General features: G+C 41.8%; 1 protein-coding gene across 1 annotated transcript in view; it reads right to left on the bottom strand.

Moving 5' to 3' along the window:
• The window catches only part of tspan18b (tetraspanin 18b), a 32,819-nt gene extending 32,334 nt beyond the window's left edge, over positions 1 to 485 (bottom strand). Inside the window, exon 1 of the mRNA XM_068314007.1 lies at positions 195 to 485. The gene's annotated coding sequence lies outside the window, so the exon portion shown is untranslated. The remainder of the gene's footprint in view (positions 1 to 194) is intronic.
• Between the last annotated feature and the right edge of the window lie 26,714 nt (positions 486 to 27,199).

The raw sequence follows: 27,199 nt of genomic DNA, 5'->3' as shown, positions 1-27,199 counted from the left end.
TGAGGTTTCATCTGGAGATAAAATATAACTTGCAGGAACAAAGTGAGCTGAGATCTGACAACATCACACAACATCACTGATGAGACGATGTCAATAATGAGCCCGTTCAACGGGACCATCATGAGAACAAGATTGTAAATGAAATTCACGTTGAAGTTGGAGACAGTTTGGTGGAGAAGCGACACGTTTCTCACCTCCGAGCGCAGCTCTGCGTCCAAACCTCCGGAGGCGAAGCTGCTTCACTGAGAAAATGTCCCCAAACAGCCGATTTCAGAGCGCAAGAGAAGAGGAGTCAAACCGAAGGGATCGGCTGGGATGTCCGCGGAGGTGAACTGCAGCTCCGTCCGACCGATAGAATCCACCGCAGCGATGTGAGCGATCCGTGAGTGAAGAGACGCGCAGTGAGGAGGAGACTGTGGTGAGCCAACAGTGAGGAGAAGTCTGGAGCGCAGCTCCTCCAGCAGCCCGCTGCGCTCCGGAGGGCGGAGACTCCCCGACGCCTCCGTCCACCTCCTCCACCCTGACTCCTGTCATATCAGTGAAGTGATAGAAATGGTTTTAGGATTGAAAGAGTAACATGCTGGGGGGGGGGGGGGGGCATCGGAGAGACAGACACAGTTGGGATGAAGTTACTGAAGTTGTCCCTGTTCCCTGTTCTCTCCTGGAGTCAGAGATAAACTCATGAATTCCGTTCTGCAGGACAACTTTCAGACAACTCATCCTCCTCCTGGAAGAGTGTGAAACTCTGGAACTCACTGCCATTAGACATAAAATCCTCTTAGATATTAAAAAAGTTCACCACCAGAACCAAAATCTGGTTGAAGACAACACACAACTGTTGCCATCTGTAAATACTGTGTATATCCTGTGGGACAGTGAGTGACTGAGGGCAGGCATGGCTCAAATAATATGATATAAATGCAGCACTTGATTCATTATTTGTGTGGTATACCCTTTTAAATGATCATATTGTTCATTTTATCATATCACAATAATGTCTTGGTGAATTGTGTGGTATGATTGTTCTACAATGATGTATATATTTAGATTTTACTGCAATATGGAGATGGAGAACTGGAGATGAGAATTAGCACTGGCTATGAACTCCACATGCATCACACCAGCTGCACGCTTATAACTATATTTGACTGTGTGCATTGTCCCTGTCAAATAAAATACATAATGTACATAAATATAGATAGATAGATAGATAGATAGATAGATAGATAGATAGATAGATAGATAGATAGATAGATAGATAGATAGATAGATAGATAGATAGATAGATAGATAGATAGATAGATAGATAGATAGATAGATAGAGTTCAAATTCACAAAATATCAAAAAAATCCATTTCAAATTGGGACAATGTTTATATGAAGGGTTGTGAAATGCATGAGTGGGATGCATTTGTGTGTAGAGACAAGCATGCAATACAAAGCACATTAATCGAACCCCCTCCTCCCTTTGGTGGTGGTGGGAATAATTAGCATAATGCTAATCTAGCATAAAGAAATGAATCAGAATGAACTGGACTCTGACCTATTAAAGCTCAGATGTCTGAGAAGACCGAACAAAGTAAGCGCTGATTATTTGATTATATGTTTTTAATCCTCTCAGAAAGCAAAGCTTCACCTCAGATATTTCTCCTGTCTCTGTCTCTCCAGTAATGGATTCATACTTTGTTTGGAAATCAATTACTGTTGTCACGCAATAAACAAGTGTACCATTATGTTTATTTAAATGATATTTCACGCACATCCTATTCATCAGACAGAACACGACAGCCATCGCCTGAGGGGAAGGCAATAAAAAAAGTTTTACACCACAACAAATTAGTGTTTCCAGAAAGCATCTTACAGCATGAAATAATGTTTTTTGTGTGAGATATGTGACAATTCTCAGATCGGAAACTGATAGTTATTGTTTGCCCCCTGTTAATTATTCATGTGGTGTGCCTCTCCCAGCCAGAGAACAAGGAGAGTGCTTTTGTTTGGGGCTTGGAGGGACGGAGGAGGGGGAGCCTGGAGTGTTTTCTCTCCCTCTTTGCTGCTTGTGTCACAAAATCTACTACAGATGGAGAGCAAGATAAGAGCTCCAGAGACTGATCTTTTTGCCTTCTCCTCTAGGGTCGTGACACTGACATTCCCAATGACATACGTGATACCTCCAACCCCCAGTCTACCCGTGTTGTCTCCTGATCCTTTTCTTTATTGGCCCCGAGGAATTCTGCAATTTTAAGAGCATTTTTTTGAAGTCAAGAATGAAGACAACCAGCGGCTTAAAGTGAAGTTTAAAGAGAGATTGTCTTGTGGAATGGTTGGATTCAATGGCCTGTCAGGAGCTGGGTTCAGACGCGGGGCCTCCTGCAAGTGAAGCATCACAGGAATGGCTTAGCTGTACAGAGAACAGCTGTGAGGTATTTTCTTTGTGGCTCCTTGGGTATTTTTGGAGGGCTCTGAGGGTAAGGAAAGGCTGAGGTGAATCACTGACTACCCCCCCTCCTTTATGCCTTTGAGCGTTCACATGGATCACTGGTGTTGGGGAGACGCCCCCCCCCCCCCCCCCTCCCGCTCCATGCCCTGACGCAGCTCAGTTTGATCATTATTTGCTTTTTTGGGCAAATCAGTGATTGATCAACAAATGTCGTGACATGTGGAGCTGAATGTTTTACACCAGCTTCAAAATAAGTTTACAGTGTCAGCTTTTCATTTGTCAGTGATGGTCTTTGTAGAAATATATTTAAAATCAGTATAAATTATATTTTAAGTGCCTCAGATCTGGTGTACCATTTATTCTCCAAATTCAGAACACAGCAGAGGTGAACCAAGGTTTTTCATGCTGCTGTAATCTGTTTATTTAAACTGAATGTTCGGTGAAGTCTTGTGGAACGTAAATCTTGGGGAATTTGGATGACACTCTGTGTTTATTACGTGTGCAAAAATAATTTAGAAGCCATTTTTGAATCTGGCAAGATTTGGTGTACAGTCTACCACTTGTTCCTCCTACAACTCAGACTCCTGGCAGGAAATGTTACTCCTGTGTTAATCATATAACACACACTGATAGGCGGACTGTGCTAGCTACCAGGACGTTGCTCATTTTTATCACACACAAACCCATTTAATTCAATTTACACAGCCCATGCTTCAATTTCACACACACATAGCATCACACCGCACGCTATCTCATTAAACAGGCTGTGGACATGCTTCACAGACTCATAAGATACACCATTTTCTGCACGTATGCACACGCACGGACGCACACACACACGCACACACACACAAGGGATATAGTGTTAAGAAATTTCCCCAGCAACAGCACAGGAGTAATTTAATATTGAATTTGAGCGTAATGTGAAGTTTGATTGTTTTGTCTGTAAATATTTTTCGGTATGCAGTAATAAAGACTAGATATGGTTTCACATTCTGATCTTTATGCACAGAGATAAAACTGCCTGTTCCCCATGTTGAAATGTGGTTTGTGTTGTGAAGGTTTAAAGTATGTGAGGATTACTGTGCAGCGACTGTGGAGCTACATGTTGATGCTGATGTGGTAGAAAAAAAAAAGTCTTGTAAAATCTGCTGATTTGCTTCCCTGTAGAGATGAGAGGCACCAAGATACCAGTCTACTGTTTGAGTGTCTCGTATAAATAAACAAACACACACACACACACACACACACACACACACACACACACACACACACACACACACACACACACACACACACACACACACACACACTCTATATATAATATATATAGAGTGTGTATGTATATGTATATATATATATATATATATATATATATATATATATATATATATATATATATATATATATAGAGAGAGAGAGAGAGAGAGAGAGAGAGAGAGAGAGAGAGAGAGAGCTGTGTCTCATTTTGTTTAATTATAGTACTGTTAACAGTTGAAGCCGGGATAATCTTAACTAAGCATGAAAACTGAAAACAGGCATATCATTTGTTTAAGTCACAAACAGAAATGAATCATGTTTGCGCAGAGATAAATGTTCAGGAACTATTCATTCAGAGAAATCAACCAGATTCTGTGAATTCCTGGGTCAGTTTTGAATCTGTGGGTCAGATGCTAGAGGGCAGGTCCACCCTGGGTAGCGTCAGTGGGTTAGGGTTAGGGTTAGGGTTAGGGTTAGGGTTAGGGTTAGGGTTAGGGTTAGGGTTAGGTTGTAAACATCAGACCAGCAAGAGATTATCAAACCGCAGGATGACTGAAAGAAAAAATAGATGAAGTAACATCATCATTTATTTTCCAGTCAAATTTTTTTATCATCATGTCTCAAACTGAACGAAAAGGGCAATGTTGAACTGCAGCTAAAATATCCTGATTGAATCCTGCAGGTTGTTACCATGTGATATTCACTGTCAGTCCATCTGATGGTTAAACGATGCGGCTGACAGCTACTGCTGACAGACAGTTAGCTCGAGTGTGAGGCGCCTACAGAAAAGTAAGACAGTAAAGCAAAACTAGAGAAGCATAATTGTCATCTCCACCCAGAAACACTGTTGGACAGTCTCTAGCTCGGTTGAAATACGGGTTTGGAGTCCAGAGATGGACACACTGTCACATCATGGCTCCTGCCCCCCTGTCGTGGCCTCTGGATCAAACTCCTGGATGTTCCTCCTACAAAGGAACCACACACAAACACACTCAGTCACACTTCTTCTCAATAGGTCAGCGGTTTTCATTTTCCGTTTTAACGTCTTGGATTTTTAGAATTTCACTTCAGCATGTATTTTCTCTGGTGGCAGAGCTTTTCCTCAACCTAGATATATTCACACAAACTGAATTTATAAGCGGAAACTATTTCTATCTCCTGAAATTCATCTTTGACACCACTGAAAATCACTGCGCTTGAACCTGAAATCATTTGAATCCCCGCGTCTCCGTCTGGATCAGCGCTCCGCTTACATCTGTCGCGGAGTCGAGTTGAAGGAGGTGGGCAGGTTGAGGTGGAGGAAGAGGAGGAGGTGTGATCAGGATGACAGGTTCTCTCTTAAGCTGGAAGCTAATGAATCATCCTCCTTTGGCGACATCTTCTACTTAACAACTCCTGTGGTAACGGTGTTGTGTGTGACCTGGCTGAGCCCAAGCAACAAGCCTGCAACACCGTTTGGATGAGTAATTGGACAAATCCGTAGGAAGCAGCATGAAGAAGAAAATCCTGCTATTAATTTTTAGGAATATCTTTAACGCAGGTGTTCTTTGTTTGGTGTTTTCTTTTTCGCTGCTTCCTCTGCTTTAAAACACCTGTAGGCCATTTAGTGTGACGCTTTCCTCCACCTTAATAATTAGGGATGTCTACCTGCTGTAGCTCAGTCAGTGACAGCAGCCTGAGGATATGGGAGAGAAAGCGAGAGTTGAAGAGGGAGAGTGGGAGGGAAAGTGGGCTACGAACCAAGAGGTACATGTCAGTCTGCCTCTACCTACCTACCTCTTCTCTCAGGAATGCACAACAGAAACATCTGCTGGCATGAGATCAGCCAAGCAGAGAGAAAAACACACACACGGGGCAGCGAGGTTGGAGAGTGAGAGTAAATGGAGAGTGTAAGGCTGGAAAGCAGGAATGACTGGACCGTTTTTGCCCTTCCTCCTCCTTCCAGTGCAGCCGTTTCTTTGCTGTTTTGAAGTGCCAGGCCAAGCGTGGCTGAACTCCCTCCATATACCTCCAGTGTTCCCAGGAGGACGAACTGACTGGTTAATGGAGGAAAGTAGGCCAGGGGAGCCACCATTGCACCCCCGCCCCCATTCTTCCTCCTCCGTCTCCTTCTCCTCTTCTGGAAATTTGATTCACAGGGAAAGAACCACTTATCTGTCACGGAGAATCTGTTTCCTTATCCATATCATTTGGGGATTGGTTTACCTGAGATGGAATATTTCTAATATTCTTTCTATCCTCTCAGCTGCTGTAGGTGTGCCGTCCATTCTGTCCGTCTGTCTGACTCACTTCATCTGTCTGTGGTTGAGTTGCAGCTCAGCTATGGAGCTGTGTGGTTATCGGTCAAGCCGGGCTGAGCCCAGACACGTTTTCTGGCCTGCGAGGCTTGCAGGGTGGAACTGTGGGATATAAAAGATTTTTAAAAATGAATTAAGATTTATGCATTGAGGTTTTGCGGCACAGCGCACTGTAAAACCCTCTCAGCTGATAAAAATTAGCAGCAAAAGAGGAACAGTGGTGATCTCACTGTGTGGATTTACTTTTTAAACAGTTTTTGCTGTGTAGTTTCATCGTTAGTGATTGAAGGCAGGGCGTATTGCCCCAGGCAGCACGGTGGTGCAGTGGGTAGTGCTGTTACCTCACAGCAGGAAGGCTCTGGGTTGGATTCCTCTCTGTGTAGAGCTTGTATGCTCTACCCGTGTCTGTCTGGGATCTCTCCGGGTTCCCCGGCTTCCTCCCACCTCCAGAAACATGAAGCTTGACAGAATTTTCCATAGGTGTGTGTGTGTGTGTGTGCGTGCCTGAATGTCTTTCATGTGACGAGATGATTGCAATTGTCTCGCCTACAGGAAAATAGTTGGATGTATTGCATCATTTTTTAAAGGCTCCAACAGAAACAATCATTACTCCTGAGACTCTGACCTCAAAGTGCTTCTAACCAATGGTCTCAGCTGCTGCCTTCATTTGTTCCTAAGGTGCTGGTGCTGAGTCATCTTTCTTAAACCTGGCTTGCCACGTGGCCATGGAAACGACAATAACAGTGAGAGAATGAGACAATGGTTAATTTTACTGAGAGCTAAACAGTACACTTCATCGCCCACAGAGAACAGACAGACCAATAAAGACAAAAGGTGCTGTAGTAGTGAGGTGAGAACTTACTTTACCTCAGTTTTTCTGCCTCCATGATAATAATTAGCCAACCCTGCTGTATGAATTGCCTCTGGGCAATAATTTGAGTCAGTTTGAAGCTAGACCCCGTCGTGGTTCGGACTGGATGGATTAGGAGTTAGCACTCACCCTCTGAAGTCACCATTTAGGGGTCTTTTGCTCAACTAAAGAGTTAGCTTCAACAGACTGAGCATTTTAGAAGAATTGACATTCAGAGGTAGAGCTGAATGAATGAACAATGAAGTTTTCTGTTAATAATGTAGCCTGTATACAGGTGCATTTGGTAATGCACTCTTTCATTTAAGTGAACTTCATATCAATGGCAGCAGATCGTCACCCTGGTGGAAGTGCTCTGAAAAAGAAAGTCATGATGAAACTATCTCAGGGATGTCTTGTCTGGTCAAACTTTGACTGGGTATATAAAAGGTATGAAAAGAGTAATAAACATGTTAGTACATGTGCAAGGTTAAGTCACCTGAGCAGGGCCAAGTTTGAACATGCATTCAATGAATGCAGTCGCATTCAACTGGCAAAACATAATGAAACAGAGAATGAGACCAAGGTCTTCCTAATGCGTCTTATTGACATGACTTCCTTGCTTTGTTAGTAGGAGCTCTGACAGGGAGTTCACAGAAATCTAAATATGACTCTGTCATGGCCACAGAATTCCAGTCATCAGCTTTGTTTTCTGTTGGGTCTCATCTTATCCAAAAGGACTCATCTGTGTTCTTGCAGCCACTGTTTCTGATCAGATATTACACTCAGGCTGCTTCCTTTTTTGGATAACAAATGGATAAAACAGCTGACATTACTCTGTCATTGCTCACTATGTTGCTAATACAGGTAAAATCTGTTCGCATTTCCTTGCACACATACTTAACCTGGTGCTGTCATAAGGGGCTAAATACTTGTCTGAGTGCAGAAGATTTTTAGCATTACTCTCTGATTTTGACACATTTTTCTTCAAATCCACAAAGAAGACATCTATTTTTTTGAGTCTGCAGGCCATTCAAGGTCACCTAGAAATGCTCTTAAGTGATGGAATTTCATATCACACATAGTGAATACTGTAACAAACAACTTTGATGGCCTCCTGCAGACCTTTTATAACATTATTACAGTTAAGACAATGGATGAGGACACACTGGAATGTGCAAAATGTATATAATGAAACAGGAGGATTGTGAATTTGTCTTCATGCTGTACATATATGTAAGACTGCAGTGATATCGCCCAGCAGAGATCCATGGACGTTCTGCATTGCAATGAAAAAACTGAGTCTCTTCTTGCTTTTGTCAAAGAGAAGAGGTCAGAGGGGTTTTCCAAACTGTTTATACCAAAGCAGCAGATCTCACATCCGACCCAAGAGATGACCCCGTGAGAAAGCGCCATCCCTCCCAATTCCATGATCCCGAGGAGCACAACAGAAAATCTGTACACGGTCATCCTTGATGAACTTATTGAGCAGAAAACCTTTCAAATTTGAAAGGTTTTGTGGTTCTTATAATTAGTCAATCAAGTGAAGTTTGATAACATGAGAGATGTGTTACCAGAAGAAGCATTCCATGAGCTGTCCAGAAAGGTCATGTCCAATATTTTGATTCAGAATTCTGATTTAACAAATATATTTTTTTCCATCCACCACGAAACACCTTGACTTCTGTCACTGACCTCTAGAGAATGCACACCAGTCATTCTTCTATGCTCACCATGCCTCCTTAGGATCTGAACTTGATGGTTTCAGTGAACTCTCAGACATACATTCATATTCCGAGGTCTTTAACCCAGACAGACTAATGTTGATAAGTATTCCTGAACAATGTTTTATAGTGCACTCGATGCCATGTGTTCTGGATGTCTGGAGAGTGAAGAAATGAAGAAAGAGCACTAACATAGTCACTATTTTTCCTACCTTTGACCTATATATGAGGCCCCACTCACCAAAATTAATGTGGAGACTAAATACAGTTTAAGCTAACATTGTTTCTTTATGTCCAACAACCTATGATGACATTCCCAGAGCTTATTTTGGAGCAGCCCTGCTTTCTCTGCATCTTTTTCACAGATGCCCAGGTAATTTTCGTCCTCCTCTACAGAACAGGAGTACACACAAATGAAATATGAATGCAGCTTGAAATCAACTCCAGCGGCATCCAATCTCCTGAATCAACTTTGAGGATGTTTCCCTGCCAACTCCTGCTTGGATACCAACACTTCCTTAGCAACTGCATGACCAGCAGCTATATATGTGCATTTAATTCTGACAGGAGCTGCAGGGCTCAGCTGTTGATGGAACACAGTTATCCTTTTTCTCATTACTGTCTGCTCTATGTGAGATCCACCAACCCTGAGGACAACCATCGGGGACTTGCCTGCTGCCTTCGTCTGTATATGTGTGTGTTTGTGTGCGCGGTGTGACCAAAAAGGAGGACAGGCATGCTCTGCGGAAACACCTGTCCAATCCTCTGAACAGATATGAGAATGCAAACAAAGGATGATTTTCCTCCTGACAACCCAGATGTCTCAGATATTGATGTAAACACAGCACAATGAGACAGATTTGCATTGCTCAAACATGCTTTAAGTACAGGCACTGGCATGGATAAATTCATTTTAAGACTATAAAACACAAATCAGAGGCTCCTCCTGTCAGCAGTGTTTGCTTTCCTGTTTCCACATGCACATGAACTGCAGCACGCTTCCAAAGACGAACACATAAAACAGACAATAGCCAAACAATAAACATCCGAAAAAGATATAAAATAAATGTTTATCTCATTTTTATATCTATGGAAGAAAGAATAAACACATATTTTACGTTTTATGTTCTTATAGTTATTCTTACACCCAGCTGTAAATTCAGGATTTGCAAAAAGGTCATGGATGACCGTGGAGGAAAAAACAATTTGAACACTGTATTTTTATTTATTGATCATTCTTCCTTACAAAAGACTTACTGTGGGCTCCACAACTAGTCCCTAATGATCTCACAAGGTCAGTGGCACAGATTTCTTCTCCCAGAATCCCTGCTGTATAAAATATTTCTTTCAAAAGCAGCTTTCAGCACTAATTAATAACCTTTTCCAATTCCAGTTAAAGTGGAAATCATAGCTTAAAATCAGAGGGTTTGTGATGAAACCTCAGATTTAACACACACTCACAGCATTGTAGCATCTTTTTGCTCATTGAATGACGAACCATCTGATTAACTCTCATTGGCTTCCTGCTTTGAATCCGAGCACGCAGCTAACAGCACATAGTTACCTACCAGCTGGTAAATGAACACCTCATCAACAGATATTTACCTCATTTGAAAACCAAAGATACAAGAGCCTTTTAGACCAGACTGTTCCTTGATCACACCTCACTTCTGTATGAATGAGTCAGCAGACAGCAACAGTGCATACTCACTGTCATTTTAGGCAGTGATGATCCGAGAGTCTGCAGGACCCCTGCAAAGAATCTCCAAGCCCTATCGAGCTATACAGCATGTTTGCATGCACAGAATGTACTATATATAGTAAATTCAAATTCTAGTCAAGTTATATTAGGGTTTTTTTTAATCACTGTATCCTCATATACCATCCAAAGTAAGGAATGTTTGGACAGATCTTATTCAGCTGTCAAATGGTAGCTAGAAGGTTCCACTTTAGATTGCCTGTAACGTCTGTGGGGGGTTTGTTGTTAGTAGAAGTCACTATTTGTGAGCCCCTGTTCCCAAGTATATTACAAGAGCCCATTTTACAACTGGACCTGCTAAACATCCTATTCTTTATTATTAACACATAATATATTTTAGAACTACGTATCATACATAATCATTTTATGATTGACCAAATGAATTCAGTTGAATTGAATTGTAGCTTGATCACCTGCTGTGGCTGGGAGGATCATGTTGCCCACAAGACCGTCAGTCAGAGTAAAGTAATGGCTGAGAAATGGACTGTTATTTGTCCACTGGGTTAAAGATGAGGCTCATCATGTCCGAGTGATGTGACACATTCATTTACCAGCGGATCTCTGTTTCATTATTTGAAGATGTGGCCAGCCCACAAAGATAATCCAGGTGATTGATTTCATCAGTGGATCATGGGATACGGAGGCCCAGTGGTGTAATTATTTCTATACAGGACAGGATAGGATGATGGTGTAGAGTCTGATGGGACATCTGACCTTGAAGCAGCAGCTGCGGAGATTCAAAGCAATGAGCTCAGAGGAAAAATGGACAAATACTGTCATCAATGTCTTACTTCAATATCAGGCATCAAGGAATGAATGGCATGCACGCCTCATGTCGTATGAAATGGATTTCGTCACAGCGAGGGGAAGCAAGAAATGATGAAAACAAGGAGGAAAGAGGTAAGTTGTCTCTTATTTTCTTCATCACGTAAAAACTCAGCAGGAGGTTTCACAGAGAAAATCTGGTTGTCGAGTTACATAAAAAAGCTCATCTGTAAATAATAAATCCAAAAAGCTCAGTCCATCTGGGGAGGATTGATGCCCTCGTCAGACGTAAGTGCACACATTCTTAATAAAAACGGATCTGATTCTTTAATGTAATATTTATTTTCCCTCAGGATGAATGTTCAATTTGCTCTGACTGTATGATAGGGCTCTGAAAGTGACAGATACATAAAACTTTCACATGAGATGTGGATGTGGACTCAGGGAATAGCGCTGGTATGAAAACATCAGCCCCTCCCTCGGTGTTTCTGGTTTGAGCTTAACAGGAAGACCAGTTTTAAATCTGCTCCAGTCACTCACCTGAGGTCAAGAGCTCCCATCTCCACTGCCTTCCGTTTGTTTGACTGTTCATCCTGCAGGAGAGAGCGTTGTTGATTACAACTAACAAAACAGCTGTTCGGGACTGGAGGGCGTTGTTAAATAATGAAAGCAGTTTCCTGTTTCCTGGTCTTGGAAAAAGTGCACACCACTGTAGACAAGTGCAAATCAGTGCTTGTTGTCCTCGAGGCCAACACTAGTAAATATACTACTGTACCCATGAGCTGAACACTGGACTTAAAAGAGATACTAAGGCTTTGTATTCATTCATAACCCTTAAATGTAATTTACCCCAAGTTGAAACAGTACAACAGGAGACACTGAAGGATAAAAAACGGACAGAACTGACCTCCTCCTTTGTGCTGTATGAGAGATAATAGTTTCTTGAGGCAGGTGGAGAAAAGCCTGATTGTAATCTGCAGTGAGTTCATGTCTGTCAGTAACTCAAAGCTGTGTTGTGTTGTAGAGTCCCAAAGACTGGTAGGAAAAAAAGCAGGAAGCATGCGATCAGTGTTTTGTTATTAAGCTTCACTTAATGGCCTGATGTGGTGAGACGAGGAGATTGTTAGCAGCTTTATCGTCCTTTAAGGTAGACATGAGTCTGACACCTCAACTTCATTGAGCTGAGCACAAAGACGTATGTTGAGTGTGTATGCATCTATGTATGTATGTATGTATTTATGTATATATGTATGTATGTTTATAAATATGCATGTTTGTACTGTATGTATGTACTGTATGTATGTATGTATTTACCGTATGTATGTACTGTATGTTTTTTATGTACTGTATGTATATATGTATGTACCTGTATGTATGTACTGTAAGTATGTATGTACTGTATGTACTGTATGTATGTATTGAAGGAAAATATAATCACGTATATTCTCAGGTTTTGCATTTACTTTGTATTTCATTTAGTAATGATATAACTTTTGAGTTTAGAAAATATATTGTGGTAATGGGCGTCCACAGTTTAGCGGCGGATGCCAGCTGTGTTATTTTTTTTTTGCTCTCTGTTGTAGGTGGAAACTGATACTGGAGAACCGTATAAGGGAGAACCAACCAATCAGAGAACAACACGATGTATATGAGCTAATGTATAGTGGCCCATCCTTAAGGTGGAGCCTAGTGACGTGCATAATGAATATCTGAGATTCTCTGAACGTGTTGATCCTGCCCCCTGTCACGGTTCATACAACACAAGATTTTGTATTAGGAACAGAGAACCCAGATCTGCTTAAAATATTGTATCAGGGCAAATACATTTGATAAACAAAACGGTTTGTTTCTTGTTTCTCCTTCCGTTTTTGAACACGCACAACTGCTCTGGGTGGACTTCAGGATAAAAGTCCAGTTACCTAACAGTATGTATGTATGTATGAATGTATGTATGTACTGTATGTATGTATGTATGTATGTATGTATGTATGTATGTATGTATGTATGTATGTATGTATGTATGTATGTATGTATGTATGTATGTATGTATGTATGCGTTTATTTATTAAGCAATATTGACAATTCTATTTGATTCAGCGGTTTTTCTGTTTAGGGAATACGGAGACACACAAACGCACACACAATGCAGTGTAAATGTGTAATTTCAACACACTCTTAATAGCTTGAAAAATATAATAAACTGAAAGAAACTGCTCTTAAAGCCTGAAACAAGGACACGTAATGGGTTGTGGGTTGTGGTACTTTCAGTATAGAAAAAGCATATTGGCCCTCTGAATTTAAAAAAAAAAGATTTTTGTTGACAATTTTTGTATAAGCATCTTTTTGGTATTTAACACTTTCAATCAGTGTGAAGTACTTCACATTAGTGGCTCTTCATTTCGTAGCACTAACCGATTATCATAACCATTTAAATTAGTTATTAGGAGGAAGATAGATTGTGAGATGGCCATGCGACGGGGTCTTGTTCACAAAAAGGGTGAAGGAAAGATGAGAAAAGCATGCAAATGAAATATAGAAAATGATTTTTCTTCTTTCCCTCTGTAAATTTCACAGCCTGTGCTGATGATATAATCTGCTGTAAAGCTGAGCTGTCTGTGCGAAGAACCTCGATCCTATACTTTAAACAGAAATACTGCTGCATATTCAAGAGACGATCAAGAGCAGAAACAAAAGATGATGTGTGTGTGTGTGTTAAAGAACAAAGCTGGAGAGAGAAATCGAGGAGTGTGAAACACAGGCGGCACAGAAGCCAATAAAATATAGATCTCAAACGTCTCGCTGAAGTGGTGGGGTGACCTTGGCGCTGTGAGTGCCATTTATGAAAAGCAAAGCAAAAGGAAAGCAGCACAGTTAGGTTGGCCTATATGTGTTTAATGTGAACTTAATGTGAACTTCCGTTGATGTCCCTGCGCTCTCAGACATTCTATATTATTCGTTCAGTTCAATGTACCCGGACCCAATCCAGAGGATCATGTCACTGATTGATGACTGATCAATGATCGAGTTTCACGCATTGTTCATTCAGGCAAACAGGCGTATTCACCTGTTTAGTTAGTCTTATGTGTGCAACAGAAATAACCCGAGGAGATCAAGTTGTCTGAGTCGGTGCGTTCCTTTAAATCTCATCTTAAAACATGTTTTCATCTGCCATCTTTATTGATTACTCTGAGCTAGTCTTATTTACGTTACGTTACTGTAAACACGCTTCAGTATCAGGGCTCTGCTACAGATCAATGACCACATTTAGAATTTCTGATGATGATGTAAATAAATGTAAGTAAAACATGGTAATAACCCTGTTTTTACATGACATTAAAATGATAACCATGTGAGCGTTAAGCTGCTGACAGAGGTACTTGTGCGATCACCCGTGAGCACAGTCACAAATGTCTGACACAAACCACTTCATCAGCTCATGTCTCCGCTCACCACAGGCCGCCGGCTCTCCTCCGATGTTAAAATATCTTCCAAACCGTATAAATATTTATGTCCATTAATAGTAATAGAGGCAGCGTAAGTAGATGCACAATGGTGGAGATGCACTCCAACTGCCTCAACGTCTCTGTCGCCATGACAACGGAGTTCAGCAAGCGAGGCAGGACTTGGCCCGGTTTGTACATTCAAACAAAAGCAGCCTGATTCTCATAGAAAGAACTGATGTGTGTGTTTGTGTGTGAGTGTGTGTGAGTGTTAATGTTACATGTTTACTTGTAGTTTCTTACACATCACATGGATGTGTGTTGCAGCAGGAGTGTGTGCGCACAGCACACTTCAATGCCTCCTTTGTGAACAGGCAGCAGAGCAGATGTCAAAATGTGGATATGGATGTGATCAGATGATCTCAGGCCTTTTCCTAGACCCTGTTACCAAACAGCAAGAGGCAGAATACTTTGACCATATAAAGATGTGGACATTTGAGGAAAGCAGATGTGAGGAATCACAAGCTATCACATTTACATTCCACAAACTGTGTCTGAGTCCAAGTCAGTCATATTGCCTTAACAAGCAGATTTATTGTCCTCCTGCTGCGGGACGTCAGTTTATGTGGGAATTTTGAAATAATCAATATACATATAAACACATTTGAGAACATAAATAAACAAATGCTGGTGCTTTCCCTTTGCTCCATTTTTTTTTTCAGTTCGTCACACACACACACACAAACGCTGTGCTTTGTGCTTTGGGATTTTATGCCGTCAGAATGTCAAAATGTAGTGATCACAACCATGATTTCTCTCTGCGCCGACGTCTCCTCTGGGAGCAGCAACGACTCTGAGGTAGAAGATGGAAGAGAGGAAAAAAAGGGGGGGTCTGTCCAGCTACAGCTGGTGGATCAGGAACAAATGAAAGACAGGAAGCCGAGATAAAGCAGAGGCTTGTGTCAGAAACAGGAGGATGTGTTACTGGAGTGTGTGTGTGCAACACACCAACTCTGTGAGGGATTAGGAAGCCCAGCAACAGGAGTTACTTGCCACAGAGAGAACGGCTTACTGACCTCCAGACTCAAAGTGCATCAAGCAGGATTTACAAGGAAAATTTATCATTGTGTGAATAAAATGTGCAGTATGGAATATAGCACACAGGACATACATGTGACGTTTTCCAGAATAACTTTGGTTAACTAGAAATCCTCCAAGGTTCTTGGCATGCTTTGCATTTCATTTGTTGTGTCATATTCGGTTTTGAATGTTTATTTCTCCTTGTTGAGCATTCACACTTCCTGCCTGTCTTCTGTTTTCCCTCCTGTGTGTCTGATCGGATTCACCTGTGTCTCGATTGCACCTGTGCCTCATTATCTCATCTGTATTAAGTCAGTGTGCTCCTGGTTTCCTTTGCAAGTTCATTGGCCACACTCTTCCTCCTCCTCCTCCTCCTTCTCCTCATATCACCTGTCTTTGCTGTTTTCCTAGTGTTCTTCTTAATTTCCTTATCTTTAGACTATTCTCACATTTATATCTTTTATATCTATATCCATACTTTTATTCCTTTCAGTGAATCTGTGACTATAACCTTATTGCTTGCAGTGTCCTAAAAATAATGATGATTTGAGGACACTCTATGTTGTTTCAGACCATCTAAACTACTTTCAGTGGGAAGTAAAAGTAAAGTAAAACCAGCTAAAGGGGCACCAATCGATTGCATACCTCCACAAAGACACAGCAGTCCAAACACTCCTCTATGTTGTTTTCACCCAAACTGGAAGGTTATACTTTTCAAGATATTTATGAACGTGTCAGACAAGGCAGTATCTCTAAATAATCTAACTGACAGACCAACACAAGTGAATACGTAGCCACCAAGGTAACAACCCCTCCTCTACAGAGAAACTGTGTGCAAATATTAACAGAAGGTCTGAGGCAAGAACCAGGAGCTGCTGATGAATGTTCATAACACAGCTAAAATAAGGCTAATGCTGCTATCCAACCAACCTTTCCTTCTCTGAAGAAGTGTGGCTAAACGGCTGCTGGGTTCTCAGATCACTCACGAGCCCCGTATTATTACTACTGATAGAAATAATGGCAACAACTATAAAACTAACACCCAAGCCATAATATAGAGGGTTTTTATGAACAGGAATAATGTGTTCAGCTCTCCTGGTTCTTGTTAAGACTGCGGTAGTGCTGTTATAAGTGTGATGGGACCATCTAATGGGCTTTCTTTTATAGAAACTACATCATAGCTGCAGTCAGCTGCTCTGCTGGAGATGAAGGTGTGGATGGACATGACACTCTCTTCATATTGACAGCCAGAAAAAACACCTTTGACCCCCTTGGACGCAATGTTTTTTGTTCACGCTGCCACCCCCATCATGCCCCTCTCCTGTCTGAGTGGGAGTGGGGGCGAAGAGACCCCATGCAGAGCAAAAATAGACGAGGGTGTAGAGGACAGCAGGACGTTCCCACACCAACATCAACTCTCTGTGTCCTACTGATATCCCCCAAAACAGAACAAACCCCAGGGAGGGTGGACTTTCTTTTTTTGGTGGGGAGGGGGGGGTGTCATAGTTGTGCCTGGGGACAGTGATACAGCAAAATCCAGGGCAGCCACACATTCATATACACTGGTAACACACACACACACACACACACACATGCCACTTACTATTATTAATACAAGTCGTCAATTAGGCGTGACCCAGAAAGCCTGTCTGCACGAAGGCTACAGAACGAGTTGAAACACACCGGCGGGGGCTCCAAATCCCTCCTCTCAGCTCGCTGCCTAAAAGCCCGGATTACCTCACACACAAATAAACACACACATTTATGAGACAACAACATGCAGACAGAAAATACCACTTTAAAAAGAACCACTCCAACCCCCGAGAGTGATTTACAGAGGCAGAGAGGCACCTCCAGTAAACGCTGCGAGCTGCAGGACATAAAGGCAAATATAGGCAGGAGGCCAAATGCTGAAATGAAACTGATTCAAAGCTTTAGCCATGACATTTGTCAACAGAGAGATGATTCATTCCTGCATGTGTTTAAAGCTTCAGATATGGCGGTTAGCGGCGCTAACCCGCAGCAAGTGATATGCATGCGGTCACCTATGTCTGTGTGTGTTCTTTATCTGTTCCAGGTTGAGCACATTAGCAGTGGAGGAGGAGGAGGAGGAGGAGGAGGTGGAGGAGGAGGAGGGGGATGGCTGATGAGGCAGGATGCTCTCTCTGGAGGTGAGGAGGGTGAAAGTTGTCCTCCTGTGCCAGGCATGAGCTCTCAGTTAACAGGCAAGGACACGCCAGGGGCGAGCGGTCCCGTCTGGCTCTGTTCCCTGCACTCAGACCCTCTGCTTTCATTCAGGGCCTTGACTCAAGAGCTTTTTCCGCCTCCATTGCCGCACGAGGCCTAACTAAAGGGTTTGTGCCGCTAACTTGTGCTGAGCTCTTAGGGCGACGCAGCCAAAACTCATCACAAATCTCCAAACCTTTTGTAAATGCTTTCTCTCTTGCATCTGTCTTTATTTTTTGTTTTTTACTCCCCTCCCTCCTCCGGTCCCCCTTCTTCCTCACTTTCTGCTTTCCTCATATCTCAATGCTTCTATCTCCATTCCACTCTCACTGTGACAGTGGAGTGCAGGCATGCATAATCTAAGCCAGATGAGCTAGAAAAACACTCGCTTCCTCCATCGTTTGCTTTCCCCATTAACCAAGAGGCCCATCATCTCTCTCCCCAATCACAGGGCAGACTTCTGAGGTTTACCAGCATGTCTGCATATGTACTACAGCAGACCAGCCAGTGAAAACCCACGAGCGATTTATAATGACACTTGATGGCTTTGCTGCAGTCGTATTCATCGTCTCACCACAGACCGTTGGCCGCTGGCTCACAGCCAAACGCCGACACCTGTTGAGGATAATGTTCATATTGTTTGGATGGATTTGGGTTTCCAATATTTCGGTATTTTTCCAGTATGGCATGTAAACATGGCTCCTGACCAAACTGAGAGTCCAGTCGTCAACAGGGTTGAGCTCAGAGTCTGTCACGATGAGTTTGGGTTTTCATTTAGAGCTTGCTGACTGTTTCTCATTGCTGAGCCACAAGGACATCAAGTCCCCGTGGGGACAGCTGACGTCCCATTCTGTCACTTTCACTCTCTTATCCACAGACCATGAGGCGCAGGGCATTTGAACTCAGACTGCAGGGAAGTCGAGAAGTAAGAACAAAGACAGTCAGGAATGTTCTTCAAATGCTAGTTTGGAGTTTTTGACTCCATATTTCTCAGTCTTTGCAGAATATTTTAGGGATTTATTGACTTCTTTTAAGGTAAAACAATGGTAACACCTGTAGTTATTTTATGGGACAGCAACATATATTCTGGATCTGTATTTCATTATCCAAAAAAATCAAACAGAATCCTCTTTCAACACTTTCAAGTGACCAAACTGGACGGGGGTTTGTCTGAATGGTGGACAAGTAATATTGTATTATATTGCTACATGACGGGCATCCTTCATCAGAGCAAAACATCTTCAGATTTTAAAGACATTGTACTGGAATTATATGTTACAGTACCCAATGGCCAGATTGGATTATTTATTATTTGTGACTTGAATGTTGGCTTTTAAAATTCCTGAACTGACTGCATCTTGTGTCTGCAACACGGGTCTGCCTATCTGAACTTCCTGGAGGTTGTAGTTCATCTGCATAAATATTTAAGTAGAGCAACAACTATTTTACAGGAAACAGCCACACACTTCAGTCCTACTTCCCAGCTATATTTCAGTTTCACATGAAACACATTTTGAGGGTCATCCTGGAGCCTTAAGACGACTGCCATGTGAGATACAATGTTGAATAATCAGATTATTCACCTGACAGGTTCCACATGCATCCAATAATCAAACACCAGACAAGAGGTGAAAGGAAGGGCGCTATATCCATGCCCTTTTAACTTTCATCCGACAGCGATAGCCACTAATTACTCTACAGATTACAATCTTTCCCAACCTTCCTGTCCAATAAAAATAAATGTGATGTTGAATTCAAAATTTTCCGGCAAAGTGGAGGGTTAAGTATCTTTTATGAGAAAAATGCCCTACTTCATAGTATAATTTAATTTATTTCCACAGTTATTGGATTAGCTGTAAAATGCATTGTCACTAAGCGGAAAACAAGCTTTTTTTTCTTCCGAGCTCATGAAACTGAATTTGAAATGTTCCCCACAGGACTGAGATGCTACGCCGCTGATCTGTTAGAATATAATATATTGCTGTAAATCAAACTATACGATGGTATATAAAGTATTTCAGATGAGCTTAAACATTGACAGCAGTAAATTGTGATTAATGCCTAAGTAAAACTCATCAAACATCTGATAATTAAACATTGATGGCTACTATCTAGAACTCTGAATATGTTTGAGAAGAGCAATGTTGAATGCTGTGCTTTTGATGTGTTTTCTTCATGTGTTATTAATAATATAGAATAATCATGTAATAAATATTTTCAAAATGTTGTATTTTTCGTTTCTTCTCTGTTTGTTATGCTCTTCTTCTTCCAGCCACATTCAGCTCACAGCTGAGAGGGTATACGAAAAGCGAAGAAGACAAAAATAAAAAGTAGAAAATAAGAACGGTTCCTGGAACAATTAATTATTTTGCAGGTCCCCCTGTGAAGACTGATTGCTTACAGAGAACCTTTAAGATGCTAAGTTAATAACACAGGCAGGAGAACAGGTTCAGAACCGCTCTCACCAGCGAGACCCACATGAATCAAAGTGACAAAGCCAATCTAGCGAAAAATTCTCTCTTGCTGGCAGCAAATGGCCCGCTCCTCTGGATGGGTGGATACAGGAGAACAAGCTGGGGAAATGGTGAGCTCAATTTAAAAAGTATAATTCAGTTAGGAGCGCGGTCTCTGCATCTTACTCCCCGTGGTGGAGTCAATCACATTCTGGTTTATGGGAGCAGTTTTCTTCCCAGTGATTCAGGCTTTCACTTTTTGTGGGGGCACATGTGTGTTGTAAAGGCCTGTCAGGAGAGACAGCAAAGGTCAGTAAAACTCGAGCGAGTTCACTTATCCCTGCAGCTGCCTGTTGAGTAAAAAACAAAGCAGCGCCACACGATAACCCCAGGGGGGCTCAGGAGTCTCTATATATACAGATTGTCTTCACTGAATTCTGCTTCATAAATTACTACATCCAAGAAGGAGACTGGTCATTGGATTACAAGAGTCTATGCTAGCCGGAAATATAACCGGTGAGATGGAAATTTGAACTATAAAAAAGGCAGAGCTGAGCAGGGGTTAAGCCTTTTCCTCCCCCCAGAGCCCAGGTGCTCTTTCTCCCACCCTCAGGCTGTGAGAGCGTCCATGCTGGGGAGACCTTTAATAGCCTTCAGATAGAAGTACACGATCCCCAGTAACCCATAAAAGACTGTTCCTCTGTCCTCCTCCCCCCTCTTGGTCTGGTATGTCCTCATAAAAAGGCTCAACTGGTCTCGTGTGACTCCTCAGTCTGAAGCAGCAATTGGCTGGATCCTCAGGAGCAGGTATGTGATTGGATGAGTGGCCTGCAAAGGACAAGGTGGTTAACTCATCTTGTCCAGCTGGTTGGTTAATATCTGGGCCTGAGCCATGTAAATATTAGAAAGAAATAGTGCTTGAGTCACCAAAAAGTCTTCAAATAGTCCAACAATACCTCACCAACAATCATGGAGCTGACGATGGACATTTTTAAAAAAATGATCCAAATCAATGCAGGTTGGTCAGGAGCCAAACTACCATTCCTTGTTTTGTACTTGTGCTGTGCTACAATATATTTAAACTTAATCTAATCAATGTAATCTAAATGATCTTATAGTATACCATTGTATTACAAACAACGCAACAACTGAGAATTTTTGCGGAGAGAGAAAAAGACGGGAGAGTTTTGCATGTATGTATGTGTGTGTAAGTGTATACTCTCTCTCTCACTCACACATACACACACACACACACACACACACACACACACACACACACACACACACACACACACACACACACACACACACACACACACACACACACACACACACACACCTTTACACTTTGGCTACCTTTGACGAAGTGTTGGCTCACAATCAGCTGTCAATCCTTAATCAGCTATTAACACAACAATGTGTTTAGTGGCTAAAACAAAAAAAATAAAAACTATTGTTATTTGAAAATAAAATATGTACTTTTAATCTAGAATTTGGAGCAAATAAATATTTTAGGGGTTAAGTTCTATTCGCTGTCATTAACTCAGGGCTCCCTCGGGAGCGCCCTCTATAGGTGAACAGCAGCCACTTTCAGGGTAGTAGAATCTGCTTGTGTCTGCAGTTTAGTTCCCAAGTCATGTTGCATTCAGTGCAGAAACCAAACTACTGATAAACAAAATAATAAAATGCAGACTTTTTGTATTAATATGTTTTTATAAGTACATCAAGGCAATTTAAAGACCGGTCTAAATGATTTAGTATGAATCAAATTTGTTTATGCGGCCAGTCTGAGTGTGAGCTGTTGATGACTGTTGCCCGGATACTTGCTTGTGGTTTTTTCTTTGTTTTCTCTCAGCAGTGGGAAGTTGGGGTTGTGACCACAGCACAAATACAACACCATGGGATCCATCCTTCTATCCGACCTCTGCTGACCTCATCCTTTTTGTCACGACTCTGAGACTGCAACCACTCGACTAACACAACTGAGAGAGAGGCCTGGGGGAGGCTATTAGTAGTGTCCTGCCTTTCCTGTGCTGAAACAGGATCACCTACACACAGACACACTTCTACTTAATAGGGACCACTTGAGTTGAACACGTCCACCCCCTCCCTGCTGTCCATAGTCTCACCCATTTCCTTCAAAAACTAAGTGTAACCCCTGATTTTCTCAGGCATACATCCACAGGTATCCCAACACATTTGTTCCTATTTCTGCGTCGATCCAATGTTTTTGACTCATCTACCTTTCTTTAAAACACTCTTATGAAAAAATGATAATTAGGTCACAGTTCTTCCACAGCTTTCCTTCTCATGAAAAGGATATTTACACTTACGGCCTCAGTGGTGGATTAACAGTTTCGTTGTGAGGTCAGCTGAGCTGGAAGCCTCAGATGTTCTTGCCATGAACTCATCCTTCAGCTTGTGAGTTAAAACATCTGGGCCTTCAACTTTCTCTGCAGCTTTTCACTGTGCCAGAGATTCTGTAGATCCTTTAGGATTTACTGGTGTACATACACGCGCACACACAACCATACTTCAGGCACACACTGACACTCCGAGTGACAGACTATGATGCAGTGCTTATTGTTGAGCAGACTGTCAGGAGTGGCTTATTTGTCATTACTCCTAATAATCTATCCAAGCTGCCTGCCTCACCCGAACCCCATGATGCTGTGCGTTTGTATGTTTTGGCTGGATGCCTCTGAGGAAGGCATAGGATGGTCGTGCGAAGCACGTAATTGTAAAAGTATGACCCCAAAACTGTGATCAATCCAAAGTTTGGTGGAAAAGGTCAGCCCCCTTGCTGCTCTGGTAGAAACACAGTTCCTTCTGCACAGAACAGAAAGAATGTGAGAGAGAGAAAATAAATAAATAAGATGAGTGGAGCGGGTGGAAGGGACGGCGCAGACAGCAACAGCAGGGGGCATGCTGCTCTCCACATTAGACTGTCAATGAATCTCATTAACATAGCTTCTCTAATCAGCACCCGAGAATATGCATTAAAGGCCATCCGCTCTGCTCCCCACCTCCTGCCTCTCGTTTTGATCATGCTGATACATAAATTTACCGTTACTTTCATGAACGCAAACCCATTTAAGTGGCGAATGCAGCTTCCCCTGCTTTCATTATGTCCAGTTTGCCTGTCCGTACACATGAAACTCAGCAGGCCTCCATGTTAAAGAGCTCCACTCTCCACTCCGCACATCAGGAGAGCGAATTTTCCACCAGTTCAGGCGTTGAAAGCCCATCTCCTCCAAATGACAGCTCAGTCGATAAATAGTCAAATTAGTTCCCAACATTGCTCAAAATGAAACTAAAAAATTCAAGGGTGCTTGAGGACTGTGCCATAATGTCTGGGATACTGAAGAGAGTGTCACTGCTTTTGTCTTTTAAGAATTGTTGACGCCACATAACATTGATTTCTTGAATGTGTTAACAATTTTTTGGCGATGCGTGTCTGTGTGTGGCTGAAAAGCTTGAGAAAGGTAGGATGTTTTTATTCCCAAAAGCAGAGAATGTTTTCACTCTGAAAGTCCAGGATGGATGTCCAGAGACAAAGACGCGGCGGTATGTCTGTCACCTGTCAGGACCGATGGGAAGCCACCTGCTCAAAAAGGAAGGTCGGAGCTCATGGAGCTGCTCTTTTACTTACCCTACGCTCTTCCTTAATGAGAGCAGCTGGTATCCAACACAAACAGACTTCGACTTCGACATCATAACAGTAATATTTGATCATCTGAGAGATTTGCATGGCATACGATGAAACAAAGAGGATTAGAGTTTGGTGGTGGGGAGTCGTGCCAGAGGCAGTCTCAGCACCACACATGCTCATTCTTTAATCATGACTGAGCCCTGCCAATATCAGGAAATCTGAATTCTACAGGCTGTTAGCGTCAAATGGCTCCAGAAGAACCCTGTCCATCTCTCTAACATCTGACAGAGTGACTAATGGGTGCTACTGTAGCTGTACTCCCCCCAAAACCCCAACCTAAACAACTTTTACATCTTCTAAAGGAGCCTCGACTCACATGCATCAGTTTTGACACTAGGGTCCAGACTGATTTACTATCGGTCCTCTCCGTCGTCTCTCTTTCTCCGTACTCTCCAGTGGCTCGGAGCCGCATTCCCATACTCCCATGTACTCCCAGGGTGTTTTCCTGGCACTAAATGTGCATATATTCTTAATAAAAAACCACAAAAATCGCTAGGGAGTAGAAAAGTGACTGGGCCGAACAAGGAGGAATGAAGACGTCTGGCAGACAAGCTGGAGCCTTTCTGATGAGGAGGAAATGACCTATGGAAAAATTATGATAGGAAAATGATTGGATCTATGAAAAAAAAATTGTGTTCAATTTTAGCTGTTATAACAACTTTACTAAGGTTAGTTATTTCATATCTACGTCTAGTAACTGCCACTGGTGCAATTTAACTATGAAAGGCCTTTTCTCAACTGCTGTACTTCATTTGAAAGCTGCATTTCATATTTATATACTCAACAGATCTGGTTATGCTAAAGTTTTACAAAAATATGTCATGTATGCATTGTTAAAAGTTATTATCATTTTAGCACATTAATCCAAGCCCAGAGATCCCAAACAAAGAGGACACAACTTTTTTTAAGATAATCTTTGCTGTAACATCTATGCTAGTAGTGTTAGCAACACAAGTGCAACACAACATGCCGATAACTTGAAAACAGAGATCTGCGGAGAAGTTATTGTCTAAATGTGCATGTACACGCATCTTAGCTTGTGCACCTTATTTAGACCAGTTCATGCCAATATAGTCAGTTTAGAACAGAACATTTCTGCTTAAAACAGTACAAATAATACTTTTTAAACCATGTATAATATTTGGAAATCATGCTATATGTGGTGATGATACATTTGATATTCACAACATTAGATGCTATAATTGGTTGGTACTAAATATACATTCAATCAACCAAACTGAACAGGACCAAAGTCAAATCAAATCTTAATTTTAACAGTTACTGCAAATATTTCAAACACAAGTTCAGGACAGGATTTACACACAAGGTGCAGCCCGTTGTTAGTGTTGTTGGTTGAAAAATGATCTCATTTTGAGATAGGTAAGAATTCTGTCAGCCAGCATATTAATCCACTCAGTGGACTCATTGTATGTTGTTTGATAGCATAAACTGTTTGCCATTTTGACGAAGGCCACACAGCTTTCAATACACATCGCAACAGTGAAAGCTGAAAAATTGATCTCCTTTCACCCCTGGTCTCAGTGAACTGCTGAAAACAGATCCTATGCTGCTGCATTCTGTGCAGGAAGTAGAGAACACACACGTTCCAGCCTCCATCTGCTACGGTCAGCTTTGGCTCACCGTCAGCGGCGCTCTCCAAATGGTGGCGCTTACTTGGTGTGTGTTTGTGTGTTAATGTGCCAGGGTGCCGAGAGAAAGAAGTGAAACAGAAGGAGATAGATGGAACAGGGATGGTAAAGTAGAGGAGGGGCGAGAGCAGCCAAGCCACAGTGAATTTGCTGCGATGCTTTCGCATCAGTGTGACAGGTGTATTATTATAGGTTAATGAGAAGCCTGGTGTTGTCTGTCGCTTCAGCCAAAGGAGCGCTGCCTCCACCGCCGCCTCCATCAATCAGATTGGATGTAAACTCCCACTCAAGCACCAAGCACACACACATACACACACACACACACACACACACACAGTCAATGCAGAGCTAGGTTATTAAAAGTTGTGTGCTGATACGACAACATAGTGTTCACAAGTTAGTACAAAAGATTACAGTGTGATTATGAGATATAAATGGACACAATGAGAGATAATTATCAGCTCAAGCTCTGCCCTTAGGGGTGATCATGAAAAGATGTTAACTACAGTTGTTACAGTCGTCTGTAGAAATAGATAGTGGTGCAGCACTTAGATCCATTAATGAAAGGCCCTGAGAGCATTTTCCTCTCCTTCACATTCTTATTATTGGTTACAGCATCCTACATGAATACCCTGTCTTCAGCCAAACCATTGATTTTTGCAATAGAGAATAAGCAATCAGCAATATAAGGGTAGACGTGAGCTCCATGAAGATGCTGTTGGGTTGTTTATGTGACCAGAGAAATCTGATCAAGCCACAGAGCTGACTATTTCCACTATTGTTTAGTCTGCCCCATTATTTTTAATCATGTAAACAATTTGAGAAATGTTCTCCATCTTGTTTGGTCAGACCTGCTGTCTGAAACACCAACATTTAAAGTCTAAGGTAATAAGCATTTATTTATGTTTGACCGAAGTTTTTGGCATTATTGGTTTTGTAAAAGAACAAAGACACTGCAAATAGCTGCAAATTAATGTGCTGTCAAGGAATTAAAATTGACTTTTTATTTTTGATTTAAATTATTTTTGTTGAGAAAGATTTACGTCCAGTTATTTTAAGGGAGCAATAAGATGCTGTTGAAATCACCCAGTCACTCATGATTACAAAACGAAGTCTGAAGCACTCAACACTAATGACTCCAACTCATTTAATACGAGTAGTTTGTTCATAAATGTGTACTTAAGGGGAGCTAATAGAGACTATTTACATGATGAGACTAGACAGCCTGCTCTCAATAAGTCAGAATAACAAAGGGTTTGTGTCGCCTATTCAGCATACATGGAAATATTTGTGAGCTAAAAACATGCTACCATGCTACAAGCATGCTACAAACATACAAACACACTAATCTGTTGCCCCCGGCAGCATCTAGTTTGACTCATGATCTCTAAGATGCACGTCAGTAAACACGGTGAGCACAAAAAGCTCAAATGTTCACTGACTAAAGCATCACTCAAGCGCCATTGTATCTGACCAAAACTTGATATTGTGTCGTTCACTCCTCAAATGAAATCCATCTTCGTTCCTAATCAAACGTGAATGAATTGTGT

This window comes from Antennarius striatus, chromosome 4, assembly GCF_040054535.1.
Source record: "Antennarius striatus isolate MH-2024 chromosome 4, ASM4005453v1, whole genome shotgun sequence".
Classification (NCBI taxonomy): domain Eukaryota; kingdom Metazoa; phylum Chordata; class Actinopteri; order Lophiiformes; family Antennariidae; genus Antennarius; species Antennarius striatus.
The sequence above is the reverse complement of the archived record's forward strand: the minus strand, read 5'-3'. Positions and strand labels throughout refer to the sequence as shown.